The sequence below is a fragment of the Vitis vinifera genome, chromosome 4, assembly GCF_030704535.1.
Source record: "Vitis vinifera cultivar Pinot Noir 40024 chromosome 4, ASM3070453v1".
NCBI classification, from domain to species: domain Eukaryota; kingdom Viridiplantae; phylum Streptophyta; class Magnoliopsida; order Vitales; family Vitaceae; genus Vitis; species Vitis vinifera.
The window spans coordinates 15,885,198-15,900,964 of record NC_081808.1 but is presented as its reverse complement, the minus strand read 5'-3'; the positions used below and the strand labels follow the sequence as shown (position 1 = coordinate 15,900,964).

Below are 15,767 nucleotides of genomic sequence, written 5' to 3'. Positions count from 1 at the left end.
CCATACTAAGCATTTTTTTTTAAAAAAATTTTGAAATAAAAAAGAAACATATCAAACATGGTTTTATTAAATTTAAAATATTTTAAAATATATAAGAAACTTATTAAGTATTTGTTTATTACTGAATTTGAAATTTATATAGCCCATTAAATAATGAATTATTTTGAAATACATGATAGTACTTTAAACAATCTAGGATGGTATATCTTATTTATTTATTTATTATATTTAAAATATAGGTATAGTTTATATTTATTACATCATATAGAATGAAAGATAACATATTTATTATTTAAATAAAACACGCTAGTGAGAAAGAGGTTTCACGGAGATGGAAGTTTGAAGAAAGTACTATAGAATTGAAGAGAGGCAACAATAACCGACCACGCCCACAGTGAATCTTTCTCTCACTTCGGTAATCTCTAGCTTATTTGTTTGTGTGATTCTACATATGGGTTTCATTTGGCTTTTGATTCTGAAACTCTCTCAATTTAGTAGTTTTGTATTGTTAAGATTTTGATAATTAATATTGTAATGTGGGTGTGTTGGAGCCTTGTAGTTAGATTATGTAGCATAGACAAACAACTAATTGAATTATATTTGTTATATAGAAAATTTGTGGTTCGGGTTTTTCCCACTGTGTGGCCACGTTGTGTTGGATTTGTAATTCTGTTGTTTTGTTCATCTCAATTGGGATTTAGGAGAGAGTAAAAAAAGAAAAGTCAAGATGTGTGTGTAAATTTCTAGGTCTAGCAGGGTGGATGATGTTTTATGAAGGTCGAGAAATAAACATGTAAAGAATGAATTACCAAAGTGGTTGACATAATAGAAGGAGCACACAGATAGGTAGGTAGGTATGGTGGTGGTGGTGAGGGGCGTGCGGGGGGGAGGGGAGGGAGGGGAGGGAGGGAGGTTTTGTTCCTTCTGTTGGATGCATGGAGTGAGAAGTGGTTCCTTCTATTTTAAATTGGGGAGGAGCCACATGGATGTAATTGTTCATTTTTGATTGGTTATAAATAAATAGAGAGAGGGAGGGAGAGAGAGTTGTTCCTTCTGTTGGATGCATGGAGTGAGAAGTGGTTCCTTCTATTTAACTTACTGCTGCGCAATTGGCGGGTGTTAATGTGCTTGCGCTAATTCATGAGCATTCGGGTGCGGCATTGCAATATGGGATCAATAAGGATTTCTCGAATGGATCGAGGCATGTTGTGTTTTATGATATGGGATCAAGTAGTACCTATGCTGCACTTGTGTATTTTTCTGCTTACAATGCCAAGGAGTATGGAAAGACGGTCACGGTTAACCAATTTCAGGTAAACTTTTATTAATTGAAGATTGTTTGTGTTAATTGTTGTACATATGTTTTGTATGGAGCCTTATACTGCTTAACAATTTTTCATGATGACTAGTTTACTGCAATAATATATCAATTGTTTGATAACAAGATTTAATGTTGAAAATTTCAGTGTTGATATAATCTAGAAGTGTGAATTTGAACTATAAAATCAAAGATGCAAATTCAGGTTTCTTTTTTATTATCTGTTGAAATTTGGCATTCAAAGTTAGGATTTTAATTTAGGAAAGTATTTTAGGAATAAAAAAGGAGAGATCATTTAGGATGATTCAGTTTCCTAATTTTAGGAGAGAATCAAGCTAGATTGATATTTTTTTATTCAGTCATTTGTGTATATATATGTGTATGGTGTGTACCTAAAAAATCAATAAAAGGAATTCAGAAATTCTTCATGGTATCAGAACCAGTTTTTTGAAACCCTAATCCCTTCTGGCCACCTCTTATTCAGGCCATCATTCATTCCGGCCAAATCTCTCTGGCCATCTCTCAATCCGACCATCTCTCTCTCTGGCCATCTCTCATTCCGGTCATCAGTCCCTGTTCTCAGAGCCAAGGGAGAAAACGCTTTCCGGTCGGTCGAATCGTCGTCAGAAAACATTCACCGCCGGCGAACTTTTCCGACGACGGTTTTTTCTACACTGCAAGGACCGCCTGGAGGAGATCTCCAATTTTTCCCAAAGCACCGGAGTCAGAAAACCATCCACGCGCTGGCCACGCGCGTTTTTCCGGCTGGCGACTGCATCTCACGCGCCGACGCGTGAGGGTGCGTGAGCCAATTTTCGGCGACGCGCTTCCTCTTCCAGGCTCGCCTGACGCCGACCAACCACCCTTCTTACCTGTTTCTGCCATCCGAGCCCTGCACGTGCCTCTTTTGGGGTTCTTTTGCCTCCGCGGGCCCTTCGATCAGTTTTTCCGGCGTCCTCCGGCTATTTTTTCTCAACTCCAATCCCTGCACGTGCCTTGGGAAGTGTTCTTCTACCTTTCCGGTCCATGACAAAATACGGAATGACATCATCACAAGTATCCAGCGTCACGTCACCAGAATCAGGGGGCAGATCTGAAATTCCAAACCTTGGTGGCAGTGATTCCTCTCCTATTCTCATTACAGGACACAAATTAAATGGCCATAACTATTTACAATGGTCACAATCTGTGTTGCTGTTCATTTGCGGTAAAGGAAAGGATGAGTACCTCACTGGAGAAGCAGCCATGCCAGAAACTACAGAACCGGGTTTCAGGAAGTGAAAGATTGAAAACAGCATGATCATGTCATGGCTTATCAATTCCATGAACAATGACATAGGTGAAAATTTTTTGCTATTTAGGACTGCAAAGGACATCTGGGATGCAGCCAAAGAAACTTACTCAAGTTCTGAAAATACTTCAGAACTTTTTCAGGTTGAATCAGCCTTACATGACTTCCGCCAAGGAGAACAGTCAGTTACTCAGTATTACAACACACTCACAAGGTATTGGCAGCAACTTGACTTATTCGAGACTCACTCATGGAAATGTTCGGATGATGCAGCAACATACAGGAAAATTGTGGAACAAAAGAGACTGTTCAAGTTTTTCCTAGGACTAAACAGGGAATTGGATGATGTTAGAGGCCGAATCATGGGCATTAAACCCCTTCCAAGTCTCAGGGAGGTTTTTTCAGATGTTAGGCGTGAAGAAAGTAGAAAGAAAGTGATGATGGGATCCAAAGAGCAACCTGCCCCAACATTGGATGCCTCTGCCCTTGCTGCTCGGTCATTTAATAGTAGTGATGGAGATCGTCAGAAACGGGATAGGCCTTGGTGTGATTATTGTAAGAAACCAGGCCATTATAAGGAGGCTTGCTGGAAGCTTCATGGCAAACCGACTGATTGGAAACCAAAGCCACGGTCTGACAGAGATGGCAGAGCACACGTGGCTGCCAACTCTGAGAGCACATCTGTTCCCGAGCCGAGTCCATTCAACAAAGAGCAGATGGAGATGCTACAAAAACTATTAAGCCAAGTTGGCAGTGGCAGTACTACTGGGATAGCCTTCACTGCTAATCGAGGAGGAATGAAGCCGTGGATAGTGGACACAGGTGCTTCTGATCACATGACAGGAGATGCTGCCATTCTTCAAAATTACAAGCCAAGTAATGGTCATTCATCCGTCCATATTGCTGATGGTTCAAAGTCAAAAATTGCCGGGACAGGTTCTATAAAACTTACTAAAGACTTATATCTTGACTCTGTCCTCCATGTTCCAAACTTGGATTGTAATCTTTTGTCCATTAGCAAATTGGCCCGTGATCTCCAATGTGTTACTAAATTCTATCCAAACTCGTGTGTTTTTCAGGACTTGAAATCGGGAAAGATGATTGGCAGTGCTGAATTGTGTTCTGGGCTCTACCTCCTCTCATGTGGCCAATTCTCAAACCAAGTCTCTCAAGCAAGTTGCGTACAGTCTCAGAGTATGTTAGAGTCTTTCAATTCTGTGTCAAATTCTAAGGTCAATAAAAATAGTGAGATTATAATGTTACACTATCGCCTTGGTCATCCTAGCTTTGTTTACCTTGCAAAATTGTTTCCCAAATTATTTATCAATAAAAATCCAGCATCTTATCACTGTGAAATTTGTCAGTTTGCAAAGCATACTTGAACAGTATATCCTCAAATCCCATACAAACCTTCGACTGTTTTCTCTCTAGTACATAGTGATGTGTGGGGTCCCTCCTGGATAAAAAATATTTCTGGCAATCGATGGTTTGTGACATTCGTTGATGATCATACACGGGTAACATGGGTTTTCCTTATGAAAGAAAAGTCAGAGGTCGGACACATTTTTCAAACCTTCAATCTTATGGTTCAAAATCAATTCAATTCCAAAATTCAAGTCCTCAAGTCAGATAATGCAAAGGAATACTTTACTAGTAGTCTCAGTACTTATCTTCAAAATCACGGCATTATCCACATAAGTTCTTGCGTTGACACCCCACAACAAAATGGGGTGGCTGAACGCAAGAATAGACATCTCTTGGAGGTTGCCCGGTGCCTTATGTTTTCCTCTAATGTTCCAAACTATTTCTGGGGGGAAGCTATTCTCACAGCTACCTATTTGATTAACCGTATGCCATCCAGAGTGCTTACCTTTCAATCCCCACGTCAACTTTTCTTAAAACAATTTCCTCACACCCGTGCAGCCTCTTTTGATTTACCACTCAAAGTATTTGGATGCACGGCATTTGTTCATGTGTATCCTCAAAATCGTAGCAAATTTGCTCCTCGAGCCAATAAGTGCATTTTCCTAGGGTATTCTCCAACCCAAAAAGGGTACAAATGCTATTCTCCAACCAACAAAAGATTTTACACCACCATGGACGTCTCTTTCTTTGAACATGTCTTCTTCTATCCCAAATCTCATGTTCAGGGGGAGAGCATGAATGAACATCAAGTTTGGGAGTCTCTTCTTGAGGATGTACCTTCTTGTCACTCAGAGTCACCAAATCCTTCCCAATTCGCGCCCACTGAGTTGTCCACACCCATGCCATCATCAGTCCAGCCAGCCCAGCACACAAATGTTCTTTCTCCCGTGACCATCCAGTCTCCCATGCCTATTCAACCTATAGCCCCACAACTTGCTAATGAGAACTTACAAGTTTATATCAGGAGGAGAAAAAGACAGGAATTAGAGCACGGATCACAGTCAACATGTGGCCAATATATTGACTCCAATTCAAGTCTTCCTGAAGAGAACATAGGTGAGGATAGGGCTGGAGAGGTGTTAATTCCAAGCATTGATGATTCTACTCTGCCGATTGCATTGAGGAAGGGTGTTAGGAGATGTACAGATCATCCAATTGGGAATTATGTTACGTATGAAGGGCTATCACCATTTTATAGAGCATTTGCTACTTCTCTTGATGATACTCAGGTTCCCAACACAATACAAGAGGCATTAAAAATTTCAGAATGGAAGAAGGCAGTACAAGATGAGATTGATGCACTTGAGAAGAATGGGACGTGGACTATCACAGATTTGCCGGTTGGGAAGAGGCCCGTGGGGTGCAAGTGGATTTTCACCATAAAATACAAAGCAGATGGATCAGTCGAGAGATTCAAGGCTCGTTTGGTAGCTAGAGGGTTTACACAATCCTATGGGATAGACTATCAGGAGACTTTTGCTCCTGTTGCAAAACTGAACACTATCAAGATTCTTCTCTCATTGGCTGTCAATCAAGATTGGTGCTTGCAACAACTGGACATAAAAAATGCGTTTCTAAATGGTGACCTAGAAGAGGAAGTCTACATGGAAATACCACCTGGTTTCGAAGAAAGTATGGCAAAGAATCAGGTTTGCAAACTCCAAAAATCCTTGTACGGCCTTAAACAATCTCCCCGAGCCTGGTTTGATAGATTCACAAAAGCAATCCTGAAGCTGGGCTACAAACAAGGTCAGGCTGATCATACTCTATTTGTCAAGAAGTCTCATGTCGGGAAAATGGCCATATTGATAGTCTATGTCGATGATATTATTCTATCTGGGAATGATATGGAGGAATTACAGAAGTTGAAGAAGTATTTGTCAGAAGAGTTTGAAGTTAAAGACCTTGGAAATTTGAAATATTTCCTTGGTATGGAAGTGGCTAGATCAAGGAAGGGAATTGTAGTCTCTCAAAGAAAATACATACTCGATCTTCTTAAGGAGACTGGTATGCTTGGATGCAAACCAATTGATACTCCTATGGATAGCCAGAAGAAACTTGGTATCGAGAAAGAAAGTACACCGGTAGACAGGGGGAGATATTAGCGGCTTGTCGGGCGCTTGATTTATCTCTCACACACTCGGCCAGATATTGGCTTTGCAGTGAGTGCTGTAAGTCAATTCATGCACAGCCCCACTGAGGAACACATGGAAGCAGTCTACAGGATTCTTAGATATTTAAAAATGACACCAGGGAAAGGTCTATTCTTCAGAAAGACAGAGAACCGTGACACTAAAGTATACTCAGATGCGGATTGGGCAGGAAACATCATTGACAGGCGGTCCACTTCTGGATATTGTTCTTTTGTCTAGGGAAATCTTGTTACCTGGAGGAGTAAGAAGCAATCAGTTGTAGCCAGAAGTAGTGCATAAGCTAAGTACAGAGCTCTTGCACAGGGAATCTGTGAAGGGATTTGGATAAAAAGGGTTCTTAGTGAACTGGGACAAACGAGTTCATCTCCAATTCTGATGATGTGTGATAATCAGGCAGCTATAAGCATAGCAAAGAACCCCGTGCATCATGACAGAACCAAGCATGTTGAGATTGACAGACACTTCATCACAGAGAAGGTGATTAGTGAGACGGTTAAATTGAACTATGTTCCTACCAAGCACCAAACCGCAGACATCCTCACCAAAGCTTTACCTAGGCCTAACTTCGAAGACTTAACTTGCAAGCTGGGATTATATGATATATATTCTCCAGCTTGAGGGGGAGTGTTGAAATTTGGCATTCAAAGTTAGGATTTTAATTTAGGAAAGTATTTTAGGAATAAAAAAGGAGAGATCATTTAGGATGATTCAGTTTCCTAATTTTAGGAGAGAATCAAGCTAGATTGATATTTTTTTATTCAGTCATTTGTGTATATATATGTGTATGGTGTGTACCTAAAAAATCAATAAAAGGAATTCAGAAATTCTTCATTATCCTTATCATATTTATTTCTTTTAGCTGCTTGAAGTTTTAAGTACTACAAATTCAACATTAAAAAATTTTCGTATGCTAAACTTTCAGTTTTATCAAACTCTGTCTTAGTTTGTGGTACTTAGGTTCCTTTGTAGAAATTTGTTGGTTGAAGATTTAGTTATTTTTTCTACTTAATTTTGAGCAAATGTTAATTAATTTGTGAAGATTGGGTCTTCTGGGAATCATTTATCACTCTAATTGGGTGGTTTATAGCTGTTGATTGAGATTATATTGCAGAAGATTGATATACAAGACCCTGATGATTAATGGTTCTGTTAGCTTGTTTTTAATTTTAGTTTTTTGTCACTATTGTCTGTGTTATTGTTTCAATCTGTGCATATGTATTTACATTGTTGATTGGGTAATTGTAACCCCCTTTAAATCATTTATCATTGTCGCCATCCTCATTTTATATGCAGTTTCATTCCTATCCGATATTTTGCTTAATGTTGTACACATCTTTGTAACTTCTAATCAACTTGGTGTTCTATCCACCTGTGGATACAATTGTAGGTTAAGGATGTTAGCTGGGATCCAGAGCTTGGTGGCCAAAATATGGAAATGCGTTTAGTGGAGTATTTTGCAGATGAGTTCAACCAACAAGTTGGAAATGGAGTTGATGTGAGGAAGTTCCCCAAGGCAATGGCTAAATTGAAGAAACAGGTTAAGCGGACAAAAGAAATTCTAAGTGCGAACACGGCTGCTCCAATATCAATAGAATCCCTCTATGATGATTGAGACTTCAGGTATGTCCAATCATATACTTCCTTGCTAGTCTTTTCTGTCCAACATCAGTTTTTGGTTATCCTTTGTTTAGTACAGAAAGTTAGAACTGTAAGGACATAGTGAATAAGTTTGCAGTTTGAATATGCTTTTAATTCTGGCCCAAATGTTGATAATTGATTCTACGGTGGACACTCACCAAATGGATGCTGGATTGAGCTCAAAATGTCTATTTTTTATTGCAATGAGGTGAATGAGTGCTCAAAAACAATTGATAGTATAAATTTTGTTTGACCATACATTTCAAGTTGGTCCATAATTAACCAAGTAACAGAGGAATAACTTGGAAAGCCAAGTTCTATTTTCTTGATTCATTGTTTATAAGCCATGCATTTATGTCAATGGTTCTTGAAAAAGGATAGGTCTATCCCATGAAAGTACACACAGATGTTTGAAATTAATGTTTATTGGTTTGTTGTTGGAAGTTATTCAAACCATGCAAAATGTTGATAGGCTCTGGGCATAAGAGTGATATTGGGTTGTCTGTTAAGGAAATCCATTATTTTGGAAGCATCCATTTCCTACAATAAAATTTTAGAACTAAACTTCATTCTAAGTAGCTGGCATAGAATGAAGGGGTTAAAAAGGAGAGGACCTGTTAGTTTGATAAAACTATATTGCTTCGACTCTCTATGACAAATGTGTTTTATTTTGCAGTTTCCATTGCTTATCTAGATATACCCTAGATAGGACAAATACCCTAGATGTAGGTTATAATTTACTTCCTTTACCTTGGAGTTATGCGTTTGATGGTTGGCTTAGGTAAATAAGCTAAACATTATTAATTTTTCTTATCAGAGATTTGCTTTTTCTCTGCCAGGAGTGCCATAACTTGTGAGAAGTTTGAGGAGCTCTGCGAAGATTTGTGGGAGAGATCTCTTATTCTTGTGAAGGAAGTGCTTAAGAATTCAGGTTTGAAGGTTGATGAGATATATGCAGTGGAGCTGATAGGAGGTGCCACTCGAGTGCCAAAGTTGCAGGTTTGCATTTCCTTCCTCCAGTTTTACATATTGCCATTTTCTGTGCATAGAAGCAGCACTGACTTTAGTTTAAATTAACTATCCCAATGTACTAAATAGTTGTAAATGTTGTGCCAGATAAATTATCTTAAATTCATGTTTTTTAGTTAAAAGCTTTGTTTCTTGTTCTTGTAGGGCTGTTATGTCAAGGCTTTTGTGTTCCACCTATTCTCTGCTTGAGAACCTGTTATTGGAAAATTATTTACATTTTGAACTCCAAGGTGGAAGAGTACTAAACAAAATGTCTATATATTGAATCTAATAAAAAAATTCTCAGAGATTCCCTGATGACTGCTAAATCAACATTACATGTAGTATAACTGAACCTTACCTATCAAAAAAAAAAAAAATGTAGTATAACTGAACCTTACACAATTCTCAAGCATGCATTTAATTGTAAAGCTGCTGCAGTCATTATCAGTGATATCAACTTTGAGCAAAGCATCCATTTTTAACTTGCTCTGTCTCATAGATGTGATAGACCAATCTTGTTGTGTATGCTGAGTGTGTAACAATATTCTGGATTTCACAAATGCCAGTATTGTGGGTTTTGACTGTTGGTGTGAGGATGCTCGTTCATACTTATAATACAATCTACATTTGTGTATCAATTCATTGGCACATAGTACTCATATATGATTTTAGATCCTTATTTGCACAACTATTTTTTGAAGCTTTTACTGGTTTTGGCCTTCTCTGTATTCTTCTGTATCAAAGCATAACGTGTGTTATCAATTGATACATAATGTGTGTTCTGCATTAGTGTCCCATGTATTATCCATCAGACCTCAGCTGTATCAATTGACAATGTGTTTGTTGAAGCAAAATTCATTGTTTTTTTCCTTTTTCAGGCAAAGCTTCAGGAATTTCTTGGAAGGAAGGATCTGGACAGACATCTGGATGCTGATGAAGCTATAGTTCTTGGTGCTGCACTACATGCTGCAAATTTAAGTGATGGAATCAAATTGAATCGCAAGCTAGGAATGGTTGATGGTTCTTCATATGGACTCGTGGTTGAGTTAGATGGCCCTGGTCTTTTGAAAGATGAAAGCACTAGACAGTTAATTGTCCCAAGAATGAAAAAACTCCCCAGTAAGGTATTGAACCGATTCTATTAGAGGGAAAATAGTAGAACAGAATTTCGAGCTATTATTTCTGTGTTTTTAGTTCTAGTCAGTCATTTTTGTGTCTTCCTTTGTAGCAGATGTTCAGATCCATTATCCATGACAAAGATTTTGATGTTTCACTTTCATATGAGGATGAAGATCTTCTACCGCCTGGTGTTTCCTCTCCTAGATTTGCTCAGTATGCCGTGTCTGGTTTGGCAGATGCTAGTGCAAAGTAAGGATCAACAACTTCTACATGCCATGGAGATTTCAGTTTTCTTTAATGCTTTTTAAAACACTGATGACCTATTCATCTGCATGAAACCTTCAAATAAATTGGTCGAATTTGAAGTCTTTCTTCTTGTTTGCAGATACTCTTCTCGGAACCTGTCTTCTCCCATCAAGGCAAATCTGCATTTCTCTCTTAGTAGAAGTGGGATACTTTCTCTGGATCGAGCAGATGCTGTTACTGAAATAACAGAATGGATTGAAGTTCCCAAAGTGAATGTGACTCTGGAGAATTCATCTGCTGCATCCCCCAATATATCAGTTGAAACAAGTCCTCATAATGCTTCAGAAGACAGCAATGAAAACTTGCATACTGATGGCAGGATTGATAACACATCCAATGCCACTGAAAATCAAAGTGACAAGGATCTTGGCACAGAAAAAAAAACTGAAAAAGTGAACATTTAGGGTTCCACTGAAGGTACAAATTAGCTTAAAACTTAAATCCACGTGAAAGAGACCGTTGCATGCTGTATCTTAAATCAGAATCTGTATCTTGCATATCCTTCTATTAATGATTATTGTTATTAATGATCATAGGTAGTTGAGAAGACAGTGGCACCTGGAATGCCACTTTCAAAAGAATTAATTGCTGAAGCTAAACACAAGTTGGAAGCATTGGACAAAAAGGATGTAGAGCGGCGTAGATCTGCAGAGTTAAAAAATAATCTGGAAGGATACATCTATACTACTAAAGAAAAGGTTCGAAGCTTTTGATGAATTCATCTTGCATTTCTTAAGGGGAAATGGGATGGTTGTCCTATATTATGTTGTCATCCTTTGCATTATTCTCTCTCACATGTAATGTTTCTTTTTTCCCCCATATTATAGTTAGTTTTCTTTTAACTGCATAACATGTATAACTTTTCCCCCATCTTGCTGATAACATGATTGGTTATACCAGCTTGAATCATCTGAGGAGTTAGAGAAGATATCAACCACTCAGGAACGCCAGTCCTTTATTGAAAAGCTTGATGAGGTTAGCCTAAGTTCAGAGTCTGTTATATATTTACACATGCACATTCAACTTAAAGTTTTGACTTGATATCATGTTATATTTTTAGGTGCAAGAATGGTTGTATACTGATGGTGAAGATGCTACAGCTGCTGAGTTTCAAGAACGTCTAGATTTGTTAAAATCTATTGGTGACCCAATATTTTTCAGGTCTAGCCCAATTCTCAGTAACTGCTTAGAAAACCTAGCCTATCAAAAAACTTAGAAAACCTTTACTTTGTTGAGTACAAGACTTATTCTAGCTGATGAATTACTGATTGTAGATTGAATGAGCTTACTGCATGGCCAGCGGCAATGGAAGATGCTCGCAAATACCTTGGTCAGCTGAAACAGGTATTTTAGATGTCTAAGTTGTAAGAATTTGGTGGCTTATAGTTCTTGTTATCCTTTCTGGACTTTGTGTCTTTATATGCATGAATGCACTAGCTACAGGAATGCATGATACATGGGTGGATAGATGGTGGTTGTTGAAGAGTTAAAGAAGACAAAAAAAGCTTGATAAGATAAATGAACCTTTTTATCTGTACATTTCATTCAGTGTACTTTTGCAGCACTTCTTGAGTTATTTAAAGCGAATGGGAACAGTGATTGACTTTTTCTCTTCTGAGCATCTGCAGATTGTACAGGACTGGGAGACAAAGAAACCTTGGCTTCTGAAAGATAAAATAGATGAGGTGCTTGATCACATTTTCTTTGATTTGGATCCCACTTAATTTCAACTTAGATATGCTTAAATGAAAATTGAATATATTTGGATTGGTATTATGTTATGTTTTATGAGATATATAGATAAGCACAATTTTCATTTTCAGGTCCTGAGTGATGGTGACAAGGTCAAAAATTGGTTGGAAGAGAAAGAGGCCGAGCAGAAAAAGTAAGTTGGTTTGTACGTTTTCTTGGTGTGCCAGGTGTCTTCTAATACCTAGTCAAACTGCTTCTCTAGGATCCTTTTGTGGTGTGGGACAAAGTGGTAACTAATGAATGAGCTGAAGCATTGATAATATCTAGACTTAGCTGTTGCCCTAGCTAGGAAAAGAAATGGAAAAGAATACGAAATCTTTTAAGGGCTGTTTAGAAACTGTTCTTGAAAATAACTTTTTGTTCTTTAAATCAGAAAACAAGTTTCTAACCTCTAAAAACATGTTTGACAAAATTTGTTCTGAGAATGGGGTAAACTTTTAGAAAAAAATTTGAGGTGTTTTTGGGTGTTTTTTTAGAGTGCTCTAAAAACAATTGGAAACATGGAAAATAGGTCAGGAACTCCTGCATCATGCATGCGTAAACAGTGTCTTCATAAAGAACATGCCAAAAAAACTGTTTTCCATATTTGAATTTTCAAAACTGAATTTTGTCCTTGAAAACAATTTTTAGGAACTTGTTTAAAAAACTATTTTGTTGAGACAGCGGATGTTGAGTCTGCTCTCAATATATGCTTAACCTAGAATCAAACTAAATGATTGTTGGTTTGGCTCTGTTCTAATATATCATGTTTCAGTTTTGGGTCAAAATTTTGGGAACTGAACATGGTTGGATTAGTTTTGGATTGGCACCTAGGATTCATACTCTGCTTATGGTTATTTTGGTTAGTTTTCTATTTGTTTTGAAAAACCCTTATTTATAAAGATTTTTTGTTTGTTCTGCACATTTATAGTAGAAGCTGGGTGTTATAAGTTGAGCAGGATACTGCAAACTTGGGTGCTTGTTTTTGAACTTTCTGCTTGATTTTTCTTCATATATTCTAATGCAAGGACGTGTTCTTCTATTTTTAATTTTACTCTCCTTGCTGCAAGATCATATCTGTAATGAGCAGAAGGATGCCTTCAGCTTTAAATCTGAGTGCACATTCTTTTTAATTTCTGAGTTGCTACACAGAAATTGAGAAGGCAGTTGAGTGAATTTTTTCATTCAGGGCTGCCAAGGAACATTGTTCTGTTGTTTGAATTGATCATTTGCAATTTTTGACCTTAAAAATTGCTTTATTTATACCTAAATGGAGTTTTGCCTGCTTGCAAGACTTCTTATACACATTTTCTTTTTCTTTTTACAGGACTTCTGGATTCAGCACTCCTGCATTTACCTCAGATGAGGTGTATGAGAAAATTTTCAAATTTCAAGAGAAGGTATGATTGCAGTTTCTTCCTTAAGTAAATGTAGATGCGATTTCCAGTTCATCATATGGATTTGTGATACCCTCTTGGACTGAATTGATCATCCGTATTTCTCTAGGTTGCCAGCATCAACCGAATTCCTAAGCCAAAGCCAAAAATTGAGAAGCCCACAAAGAATGAAACCACAAACAATGGGGCTAGCAGTGAGAGAAAGCAAATGCTTCCAACTCATCATCTGAGGAGACTCCCTCCTCCCAAGATGATCAATCAGCCGCAGGGGATTCAGATGGCAAGCCCAACGAGGAAGCAGAAGCAGATGTCCATGATGAGTTATGATCAAACCAAAACAGACATACAGGTATCTATACTGATTATTGCCCTCCTAATTCAAAAAACATGGAGAAGCAAATGTAGAATGAAAGGGGTGAGGCAGATGCAGAAAGAAAACAGAGATGAACCCTTTTTTTCTTTTATCTTTTCTAGGAAGGCATTTTTTTTTCTTATCCCACATCCTCTCAGAACAAAGAAGAGAAACAGGAATATGGTTCCCATGTTATACCCAGCTGATGGGGAATTTTGGTTTGTTATATTGAATATTCTGACCATATAATTACACTTAGAGGAAAGAAGGTGATGTAACGGATATTAAATAATATAATGTTCTCTTGTCGTCCAATTAATCTATTATTACTACTGCGATCATAATTGATGAGTATCTCTATAATTTTCCTGGTTGTGATGAAGATGGAGCTACTGGTAAGCCTTTTGTTTTGCCTTTTAGTATTCTTGGAGGTTGCAATCTGAAGTACTATTCACTATCATTAGGATGTGGTTGTTAAGGGGGGGAATAGGAATCAGCTAATCCTGTGAGGGAACGAATGGGAAAAAAAAAAAGAGCATGTGGTATCAATTATCAATGGAGAATTCTGAGAACATATCTTTTAAGATATTCTGTAAGCCCCATTTTTTTTTAATATTCTTTTATTTAATTTATTTGAAATTATGAATGAAAAACAAATTTTAAAAGTTCAGGTTTTGTTTGGTAATTGTTTTTTAGCACAATTTTTGTTCTCCATAAGAAAAAAAACACAAAAAAACATGTATGACAATAAAAAATTGTTTACTATTTTTTTTCTTACAAATAGAAAATAAGTTGTTTTCAGAAAACATCTTTTAGTTGTTTTCTATTATTTTCTGAGAATTGTTTTAAGAAATAATTATATAAACATGTGTAGAATGATTAAAAATAAAACGTTAGATATAAAATGTAACGCCCAAGTTTTTTTTTTTAGGGATACTTTAGGAAATTAATAATAATAATTAAATTAATTAATTAATTAATTTAATAAAATGAAAGAGGGGTAAAAATGTAATTTTTTGAATAAATACCCTAGGTATAAATTAGAAATTATTGTTCTTCCTGTTCTTTTCTGAATAGCATTCCTGTTTGTTAGGAATTTGAGGCTAATCCAACCTATGGTAATCACCCTAGAGGGGGAGAGGGAGGGGGGGGGGGGTGAATATGGTGATGGTCTTTTTTCGCAAATTTAAACAAGTGAATGTAAGAGACAATTATATGCAAATATATAATAATCAATATATAGACAATTGCATATAAATTAAAGAGTAGGGAAGAGAGAATGCAAACACAAGAGTTTATAGTGGTTCGGCGCAACCCGGCCTACATCCACTCTCCTCTAGCTTCAATCCCGAGCTTGAGGTTCCACTAATCCAAGGCTTCCAAACCAAGCCTTCAAGCAATACAATTGGATTATTGTTCCAATTCACCCTCTTGGACTTTTGGCTCCAAGCACCCTTTACACTTCTCAAGAGATATCCAACTCTTGAACAACCCCTCAAGTGATACCTCACACTTGAGAAACTTTATCTCAAAGATTTACAAATGAATGATTTCTCAAAAATCCTAGCACAAGAACTTTAAGCTCAAATGATACAAGAAAAACTAGGATTGAATGGTGTACTAAAGATATGCAAGTTTTGAAACAATGGTGCACTAAAAAATACTCTTCTAAAGCTCAAATATAATCAAGAAAGATTTGGGAAGGTTAAACTATTTAAACAATGAAGATTGAAGCCTTTTTATAGAAGAGAAAAGCCAAACTAGCCGTTTGGGGTTCGACCGGTCGAGTTAGGGGTCTACCGGTTGACTAGCCATTAGCATTAAATGCTTGGCAGGTGACCGTTGGGCCTCAACTGGGCCTCGACCGGACCTCAACCGGTTGAGGTTCAACCTTGACTGGGAAGAGAAGGCCACTGGGAGAGAGAGAAACTTTTTGGCCTCCCTCAACCGGTCGATTGGTTGAACCGATTGAGCCATTTTTTGGCTCAACACCCAACCTTTTTCAACTTAAAACCTTTTAACATAA

At 37.5% G+C, this 15,767-nt stretch overlaps 1 pseudogene; it reads left to right on the top strand.

Annotated features, from left to right (window-relative positions):
• The first annotated feature begins 1,094 nt into the window (after positions 1–1,094).
• LOC100263816 (heat shock 70 kDa protein 17-like) lies at positions 1,095–14,056 on the top strand (annotated as a pseudogene).
• The last annotated feature ends 1,711 nt before the right edge of the window (positions 14,057–15,767 follow it).